This window comes from Ammospiza caudacuta, chromosome 1 (genome assembly GCF_027887145.1).
Source record: "Ammospiza caudacuta isolate bAmmCau1 chromosome 1, bAmmCau1.pri, whole genome shotgun sequence".
NCBI lineage: Eukaryota > Metazoa > Chordata > Aves > Passeriformes > Passerellidae > Ammospiza > Ammospiza caudacuta.
This window is the reverse complement of record NC_080593.1, coordinates 145,854,941-145,863,221: the sequence shown is the minus strand read 5'-3', so window position 1 is coordinate 145,863,221 and position 8,281 is coordinate 145,854,941. Positions and strand designations below refer to the sequence as shown.

At 40.7% G+C, this 8,281-nt stretch overlaps 1 long non-coding RNA gene across 1 annotated transcript; it reads left to right on the top strand.

Annotated features, from left to right (window-relative positions):
• The first annotated feature begins 3,649 nt into the window (after positions 1 to 3,649).
• On the top strand, positions 3,650 to 7,784 carry LOC131567654 (uncharacterized). The gene is made up of 3 exons (XR_009275653.1): positions 3,650 to 3,696; positions 6,203 to 6,323; positions 6,792 to 7,784. It is a non-coding gene; the product is annotated as an uncharacterized LOC131567654 (long non-coding RNA).
• The last annotated feature ends 497 nt before the right edge of the window (positions 7,785 to 8,281 follow it).

Sequence of the window (8,281 nt, the reverse complement as noted above, 5' to 3'; positions counted from 1 at the left end):
TGGTCAGCAGGACAGTTTAGATGACCTACTGAAGTCCATTCTATATTTATAATCCATGGTCATTATTTATTAGCCAGGAGTAATGATAAAATGGTAAAGAGTAAAGTTGCAGAATGACCCAAAACCTGATAAGTTTCTCAAAGTTTCTAGATCACATATAGTGTGACCTAGAACATATGCAAGCTGAACTCCTGCAAGATGTTATTTAACACAGGCACAATGAGGTTCATCACAGTGCCTGAGCTGCACTTTCATAATAAAGAATTGTGTGTTTAAAAAAGGCAGCTCAGAGTTCCCTGAGGGCAAGCAGATGAACACTGACTCTTTTTATAATAAATCAATGAAGAGACCAAGCCCCATTCCCAGCTGTGGAAAGGAAATGCTAATCAGGAAAAGCTCTAAAGTATTTACCTCTGCCTGAAGAGCTCAGCATAGGATATTGAGCTCAGTGCTAAGGTTTCCATTTGAAGAACAGTGGCTTCCGCCCACTGCAAAGTTTGGGGATTTTTCTTGTTCCTTTTCTTTAGTTTACAAGAAACAAATGTTCAAAAACAGTGTAGGGAGAGGTTGGAGATAGCACTAGGGAGAAAGACTAAAAAGGATTGATAGAGAAGCTTAATAAAAATCACAGTGAGAAGATAAATTGATGACAGAATATAAATGCTTCCATGAGGAAAATATGACCTCTATAAAGATTGTTTACCAGAAAAAGGACAGAATTCAATCTTTTTTAAAGTTGGGCAAATTCTGACTGGAAATAAGGCAAGATTTTAATGGATAATCAAGCACTGAAAACCTTTCTTTACAACCTGATTAAATAGCCATCTCCCTTTAAATGCATCCTCTGTGACTTTCTGCTTCTCTGAAAAGATATTTTTTAACTCAGCTATGGGCATTAAACAAATGCTGAGTGATAATCCATGGCCTGGGTGATCCAGAAAGTCAAATCACAAGGCAGTAATGATGGGTTAAGACAGTGAGGCACAATTCTTCCAAGTCCTTGTCCAAACTCCTTGTGTGCTATTATACCCTCTAAAATTCTTGCACAGACCTAATCTTTCAGCGCTCTCTACATAACCTTTTCAGTAGCTGAAGTGTCACTGACCTCTGTGCACAAAATATTTGATTAAATCACAACATCAGAAGGATATTACTGGTGATATTACAGTAAGCCATAGTTCTGTCTCCAGTAGATCCACCTCCATGTCTCTTTGGACTATTTGTGACTTAAAGAGTATTAAAATGCATTCATTTCTGGAGATATCTTCCAGATCCTTAGACTGCAGTATAAATTCACTATTTTGCACATCTTCTACTTGCTGAAGAAAGGCAAACAAAAAGAAACAAAAAAAAAAAAAAAAAAAAAAAAAAAAAAGAAAAAAAAAGAAAAGGTGGTATTTTCCCCAGCAATTTAATTATGTATTTTTCATTTTGATGTCCTTGACAAGATAATATTTAGGATTTCACTGATAATCCTCTTAGTTGCTAAGTGACAGTAGAACTGAGGATGAGGAAAATTCAGTTTGCAAGAGAGCACCCACAGAACACTGGAACACTATTCTCAAGATAACACTTGTACTATCACAGTAGAACACATGTCATGGAAAATCATAAGATAAAGTACATCCAAGAAAGGGACTCCTCTAGGAAAGCTGATGGTTTGCAGATTTCAACTGAAGCAGTCATTGCTCAAAAAAATAAATGGGTTTCAGAGTGAAATCCATGCTGTCATATGCAATTGATACTTCCAGCCCATACAGGAGTTATACAATTGATACATTCCAGCCACTTGCAGGGCTCTGATTCAGTGGTTTCTTGAGCTTGCTGCCATAACCCAGCCATGCAGGGAAATGTGGGGTGTAGTGGGTAAATTTATTCCCCAGAAGATTCCATCCCAGTGAAGGTGCAATCAAGGTGGTTCCCAGTGATCCCAGTGAAGGTGCATTCTATAGGTGGCAGGCTGAAATTTCATGATCTCTGGTCCCTGTTCTTGTGGGAACCTTTAGCTTGTCAGATGTCTGCTGGAAACTCAACACAGGAGAGAGGAGGCAGTCTAGGAGGTTCCTGGAGTGTGTGGAAGAGACTTTATGAGAATTTATGACCTTCAGAAGAAGAGGCAGGCAACTCAGAAAGAGTTCAGAGATGCTAGGTCATGTAGAGAGAAAATTATAAAGGTAAAAGCTCAGCTAGAACTCAGTCTAAGCAGTGCTGTGAAAGATAATTAAGTGTTTTATAAATGCACCATCAAGAAAAGGTGGGCTAAGGAATATCTCTGTACTCAATTGTCATGAAGGAGGAGGACATGCCTGAAGTATTTAATGCCTTCTTTGCCTCAGTCTTCAACAGTAAGATTGATAACCTCAGCACAAGCATCCCCTGAACTGGCAGTCAGGAATGAGGAGAAGGCCAGACCCCCTTTAATCCAGGAGGAAGCAGTTAGTTGTAGCCACATTTCTCTTCACAGAGAAAAGCAAGGCACAATTCTTCCCAAGAAAATTTCTGGGTTTCACATTCTCTGAACCTCAGAGAAAGGAAAAACAATTCTTATCATTTGCTGTGCCTGTGTTTGTGCATAAGTAGAATGCAATATGGAGATTGTTTACCCGAAGTGATGGTGTTTTGTTTCCTTGGCCTAGCAGGGCCAAGTGTGTGTGAGTACAGCAGAGTGCTTGGCAGATTCAGTTTAGATGTAATGTAATGTAGTGTAATATAAAAAAGTACAGTATAGTATAATAAAGTAATTAATTATCCTCCTGATAAGATGGAGTCAGATGCACCATTCCTCCCTGCCACACGGGTCCCTGCAAATACAATAGTTAGTGACTTGCTGAGCCATTTAGACACTCCAAGTCTATGGGGCTGGCTGGGATCCACCCAAGGGTCCTGGGGGAGCTGTGGAAGAGCTGACCAAACCACTCTCCATCATTTATCAGCAGTCCTGGCTTACTGGGGAGGTTCCAATTGGCTGGAGGTAAATGTGATGAGAACAGCTGGAAGGAGGATCTGGGGAGCTACAGTGCTGTCAGCCTGAGCTCAGTGCCCAGTAGGCTTATGGAGCAGAACAACTTGGGGGCTGTCACACAGGATAACCAGGGAATCAGGCCCAAAAATAAATGAGTTTAAAAAAAATCAGATGATTCTTGATGTCCTTCTATGAACAGGTGACCCACCACACAGATGAGGGAAAAGCTGTGGATTAACCTACCTGGACTCCAGTAAATCCTTTTATGCTCTTTCCCATGGCTTTCTCCTGGAGAAGCTGGTCGCCCTTGGATGGGTTGGGTTAAAAACTGTCTGGATGGCCAGGCCCAGAGAGGGGCGAGTTACACCCAGCCTGCAGGCAGCAACCTGTGGTGCTCCCCAGGGCTCAGCAAAGGGGAAAACTCTGTTTAAGATCTTGTCTGATGATCTGAGTGAATGGGTCAAGGGTACCTTCAGTCACCTGGCACATAATTGTAGGGGGATACAGTATGAGTAAATGAAGGTGGTATAGAATGTAATCTTATCGCCTAAAGAGTTGCAGCTGAACCAATTACTGAAGCTTAGGAGCAGGCCTGATAATAACAAGCCACACCTGTAGCAAATAAGAACAGTATTATAAAAGAGTGGATTGGTGGGAACTGCTGTCAGGTAGTTACTGCAATGACCAGGAAGAGTCAGTGCTTGGAGGAGATGCCTACAAGAAATATCAAGAAGGTATGAAGTTCTGGTGATGTGGAATCCTTGCACTATAATGATAGTGGAACTCTTGTTACATAAGACAATAGGGTGCCAAGCTGGGTGAGAGTATTGATCTGCTGGAGAGTAGGAAGGCTCTGCAGTGGGGTCTTGATAGGCTGGATTAATGATTTGAGGTCACTTGTGTGATATTTAATAAGATTAAGTGCCAGGTCCTGCCCTTGGGTCACAACAACCCTCGCAGTGCTCCAGGCCGGGGGCAGAGTGGCTGGAAAGCTGCCCAGCAGAAAAGGACCTGGCTGTTGGTTGACAGCAGCTGAAGACAAGGCAGCATGTGCCCTGTTACTGGCAGGCCAGTGGCACCCCAGTCTGTGTGTCAGGGATAATGTGGCCAGCAGGATCAGGGATGTGGCAGCTGCTTCGTCCCTTTGGTTTGATGTGGCACATGGGCCATGGTCTGGTTGCTATGGTGATGTTTGGTCAAATGTCAGACTTGACCATCTCAAAGGTCTTTTCCAGCCCTAATGACCCTAGGATCAGTATTTTTATAGCTCTAAGGAGAGCTCTGTTTCCTTGTGGCGGCCTCAGAAAGGGTTTGGGTCTGCCTCCTACACTCATCCTTTGGGAATGCCTGGAGACATTCTGCACGAATTGTTGAGGATATTTCTAAGTCTTTGTTTGCTGGCCCCTGGTGTCCTAAGAGCACCTAAATTTCTCTACAGTCCTATATTCAATCAGAAGCTTTGCTGTGGATTTGAATCATATGAAAGTGCAATGACATAGCAGAGCAATATCTTACCCCACAATTTATTTGTTTTTGGAGCAGGAAAGAGGGGGGTGTGTGTATCTCTAAAAAAGAACAGGAAACCCGTGCCAAAATTTCATGTGGTGAGTCATCTCTTCAAATAAAAGTGAGGAGAAGGTGTTTTGAAATTTGGTTTTATTTCTTATTATCCTGGTCTGATTTGATTGGTAATAAATTAAATTAATTCCCCCAAATCAAATATTTTTGTCCATGATGGAACTGGTGAGCCTTTTGTTCTCTTTTCTCTCCCCTGCCCAGCCGAGGAGGGGAGTAAGAGAGCAATTTTGGTGGGCAACCACCACAATTACAAATATTAATTGTACTTTATTTTTCCTTGTAAATATTCTAAAAGAATATTTGAAATGTTAAACTAAAAATATGGTATGCTATGCAAATAAATGACATATCCATTAATCTTAATCATGCAGATTAAAATTACCAGTTCTTGAAATCTTGCCTTTGGTTTGTGTTTGGTTTTTTAATAACAGGTATATTGTAGGAGTATGGTCTTTATGTTCCGAAATCTGGCAGAATAAGATTAATTTAGAACTCCAAAGAGCAATTTTGTTTAGTTTATTGTTTTGTTTTTGTTTTGAATCTTCCACTGAGGTGGAATGACTACATCCCATCTGTTTCATTTTACACTTCCATCCTTGTAGCTCTTTAGTATTTTCAGTGTTACTTTGCCCACTTCTAGGACTGCCCAGCTGGCCACAGATCCAATTCAGGCAGCTGCTAGATGCTCCACTGAGGCACTACCTGTGCCAGGGAGGGTTACTTAAACTGATTTGCAGCCTTCACATGCAGTTGTGGATACCTGCCTGTAGAATCAGCATTCTTTTGCTGTTTCAGTCAGTGGATTTACACAGTTCTCACATCTCAAACTGGATCACAGAATGTTATTTCTGATTAATTTACAAATATGGCTTCAGAAGACTAGCTTGGTCCAATGCATTTGTTAAGTGAAACTGTAAACGACATACTTTATGAACAAGATAAAGATTTAAAAACATGCGTTACAAAGTCCTTTGCTATTGTTCCAGCTATAAGCAGCCAATTGAAATGAAAACAAATTTTTAAAACACAAGGTTATATTTTCAGTCACTGTTTATTAGTTAATTGCATGTTTTCTGTATCCTGACATAATCTCTATTTGATCATCTAATAAGAAACTGTACCATTCTATTAAAATGTTAGTCATACAGACCACCTAAAGGCCTCCCTGTTTTTTAGCAGCCATCTGGTTGTTAGAGAAAACCTGGCTCAGAGGGAAAGTAGGAAAAAATGCAGAACTCCAGAATAGCTCACATTTGAGGGGGGGAAAAGAAAGTTCTGGGTTAGCCATCAAAGAACCCACCCAAAACTGCTGGGTGAAATGTGAAAAAGTTAAAAATTTTCCAGGCCTAATGCTGCATAGCAAAGCATCTTGGAAATTCATGAAACAGCTTATTATGAACACATAAAACCTTGTGCCAATGGCTAGCCAAAATAATGGGAGATAACACGAGTAGTTGAGACAAGGCTTCATGTTTTGAAAGAAATTCTGGGATTTTTACATTAAACTGTGATTTAAGATATCAAACTGCTTGTGATGGACTTAAATTTAGTAGGAGATGAATCCCAGCAGAACAGAGACAACAATTATTTTAAACTATAGGCTGGCTTTATAAGCAGACCTTCATGCTACCTGCTTATATCCGTTTTGTTGCTCTTTTTCAGCAGTTCCTAGGTTTGCTTTGCAGCAAGGAATAAAGAACAAGGACTTGTGCCTCTCACCTTCAAATCAGCCACCAGGCAGGTAGCAGTGCCCTGCACATCTCTGTAGGACATTCACAAATTGGTAAGTGTTAAGTTCATCCTCTCTCTTCTCTGTAGATATGCAAGTGAACATTTGTGTTTGTAGGATTTTTATTTATGGTATAACTGCAGATTTTGCTATGACAACTCAAGCATTCAATATTCTCCAGAAAAAGCAAAAAGTCACTTTTTATCCTTAAACTGGGCTTTTAAACAGATATAATTCAAGAATTTTCTCACCTCTATAACACTTTTTGGCAGTTATGAGGACTTTTGAGTCCTCATTTTATGAAAGTACCAGGAAAGCAAAAATGCCTAATTAGTTCTTATTTGTGTTATTATTTATGTGTTAAAGGTTTTGTAGACCTTAAATAGCACTGGCTGTTGGGTATCTTCAGTCATGTTATGCATCATTTCAGGGGAACATTTTACCCAGACAAAGATACAAGTTTTGGCGGAGGGAGGACATTTTCATTGTATTTATTTTTCTTCTATTAAACTAATCCTGCAGCTGGTTCTCCAGGGGCTGACAGGGGCCCGACTGAGCCCCTCAAGCTGTTGCATGGTCTGTCATCCCTGTGGGACAAGGCAAGACAAAGGGACCTCACCCAGAATCTCCTGGACTGTTTGAATTGCCTTTTTATTCCTGAATATAGGAGATAGGATTGAGAACTTGAGGAGATTTTTAGCTGGGATACTGTGGGCTGAACACAGCTCACATGAGCTGAAGGAGAGTGTCCCCCTGTAAGGAGAAGGAGATCATCTGGAAAGCACATCTGGGATCCAAGACCAGGCATTCCCTCCACGGATTTAAGGGATGAGAAGTCAAACACCTTTGAGAACTTAGCATTTCTCTGCTCTCATTTTGTCTGTCACCTTATGCTCTCCACATACAGGTTCTGAGAGACAAAATAAATGTCTATAAATTATTTTGAGCATCCCAGATGAGTGATTTGAACCAGGATCTGGATTATGACTGGGTAAGGCACAGTATGGTCATGGCAACGAAATGGATCATCTTGACAGATGGTGAAGTTGATATTTTTGTCTCTTTGATTCTCTTTTCACATTCATTTCGGAGTAAACTGGGTGATTTTTCCTGGAATGATAAACTGTCTGTCTGGACACTTGTGTGTAAGTCTAGATGAAGCATATCCAGAGCTTTATATAGATCCAGCTTTCATTCTTTTTATTTAAAAAGGTGGGAAACCTCTTGCTGCCTGTATTAAAAGAAGAAATGAGGCCTTTGTTCAACTGTTTTGTCTCCAAACTACTCACATTTCACTCCTGAAGATAAATCCAGTACCCTTGCCAGACAGCTTTTGAGAAGACTATGGCAATTAGAAATCCAGGAGGAACAGATTTGTTGCTCTATTTCTACAGCTAGGCCAGACACTGGCAATGAAAAAAGGAGCTGGCTCAGAACAAGGTGGAAATTCTAAACTTTCAGACTTATCAGTTCTGAAAGTTCCTCACGAAAATCTGCCTTTTCAGACTCAGTAACAGCCAGATGGAAAATTTCTATATCTTTAAAGACTTAGAGGTTTGCTTTATCATATTCAGAGTACTTTCTTTTTTCAAATGCTGATCTCACTTATTACTGTAGAAATATATAGAAATGTTTGAGGGGTTTTGTCTTATTGTGATAATAGCTGACTGAAGTTTCTCTGTGACATAGTGACCCTCCAAGTAGATAAGGGAAAGGCTGTGAATGTTGCATACCCTGGCTTTAGTGAGGTCTTTGACACTCTTTTCCATGGTATTCTTGTGGTGAAACTGGATTCCCATGGCTTGGAGTGCTGCACTGCTGACTGGATGGTCAGGCCCAGAGAGAGGTGGTGAGGGGAGTTAAATCCAGCTGGTGCTCAGTCACCAGTGGTGCTCCCCAGGGCTCAGTACTGCAGATAATTCTATTTAATGTCTTTATCAATGATCTGGATGAGAGGATCAAGGGCACTTCAGTCAGTTTGCAGATGACACCAAGCTGAATGGGAGTGCTGA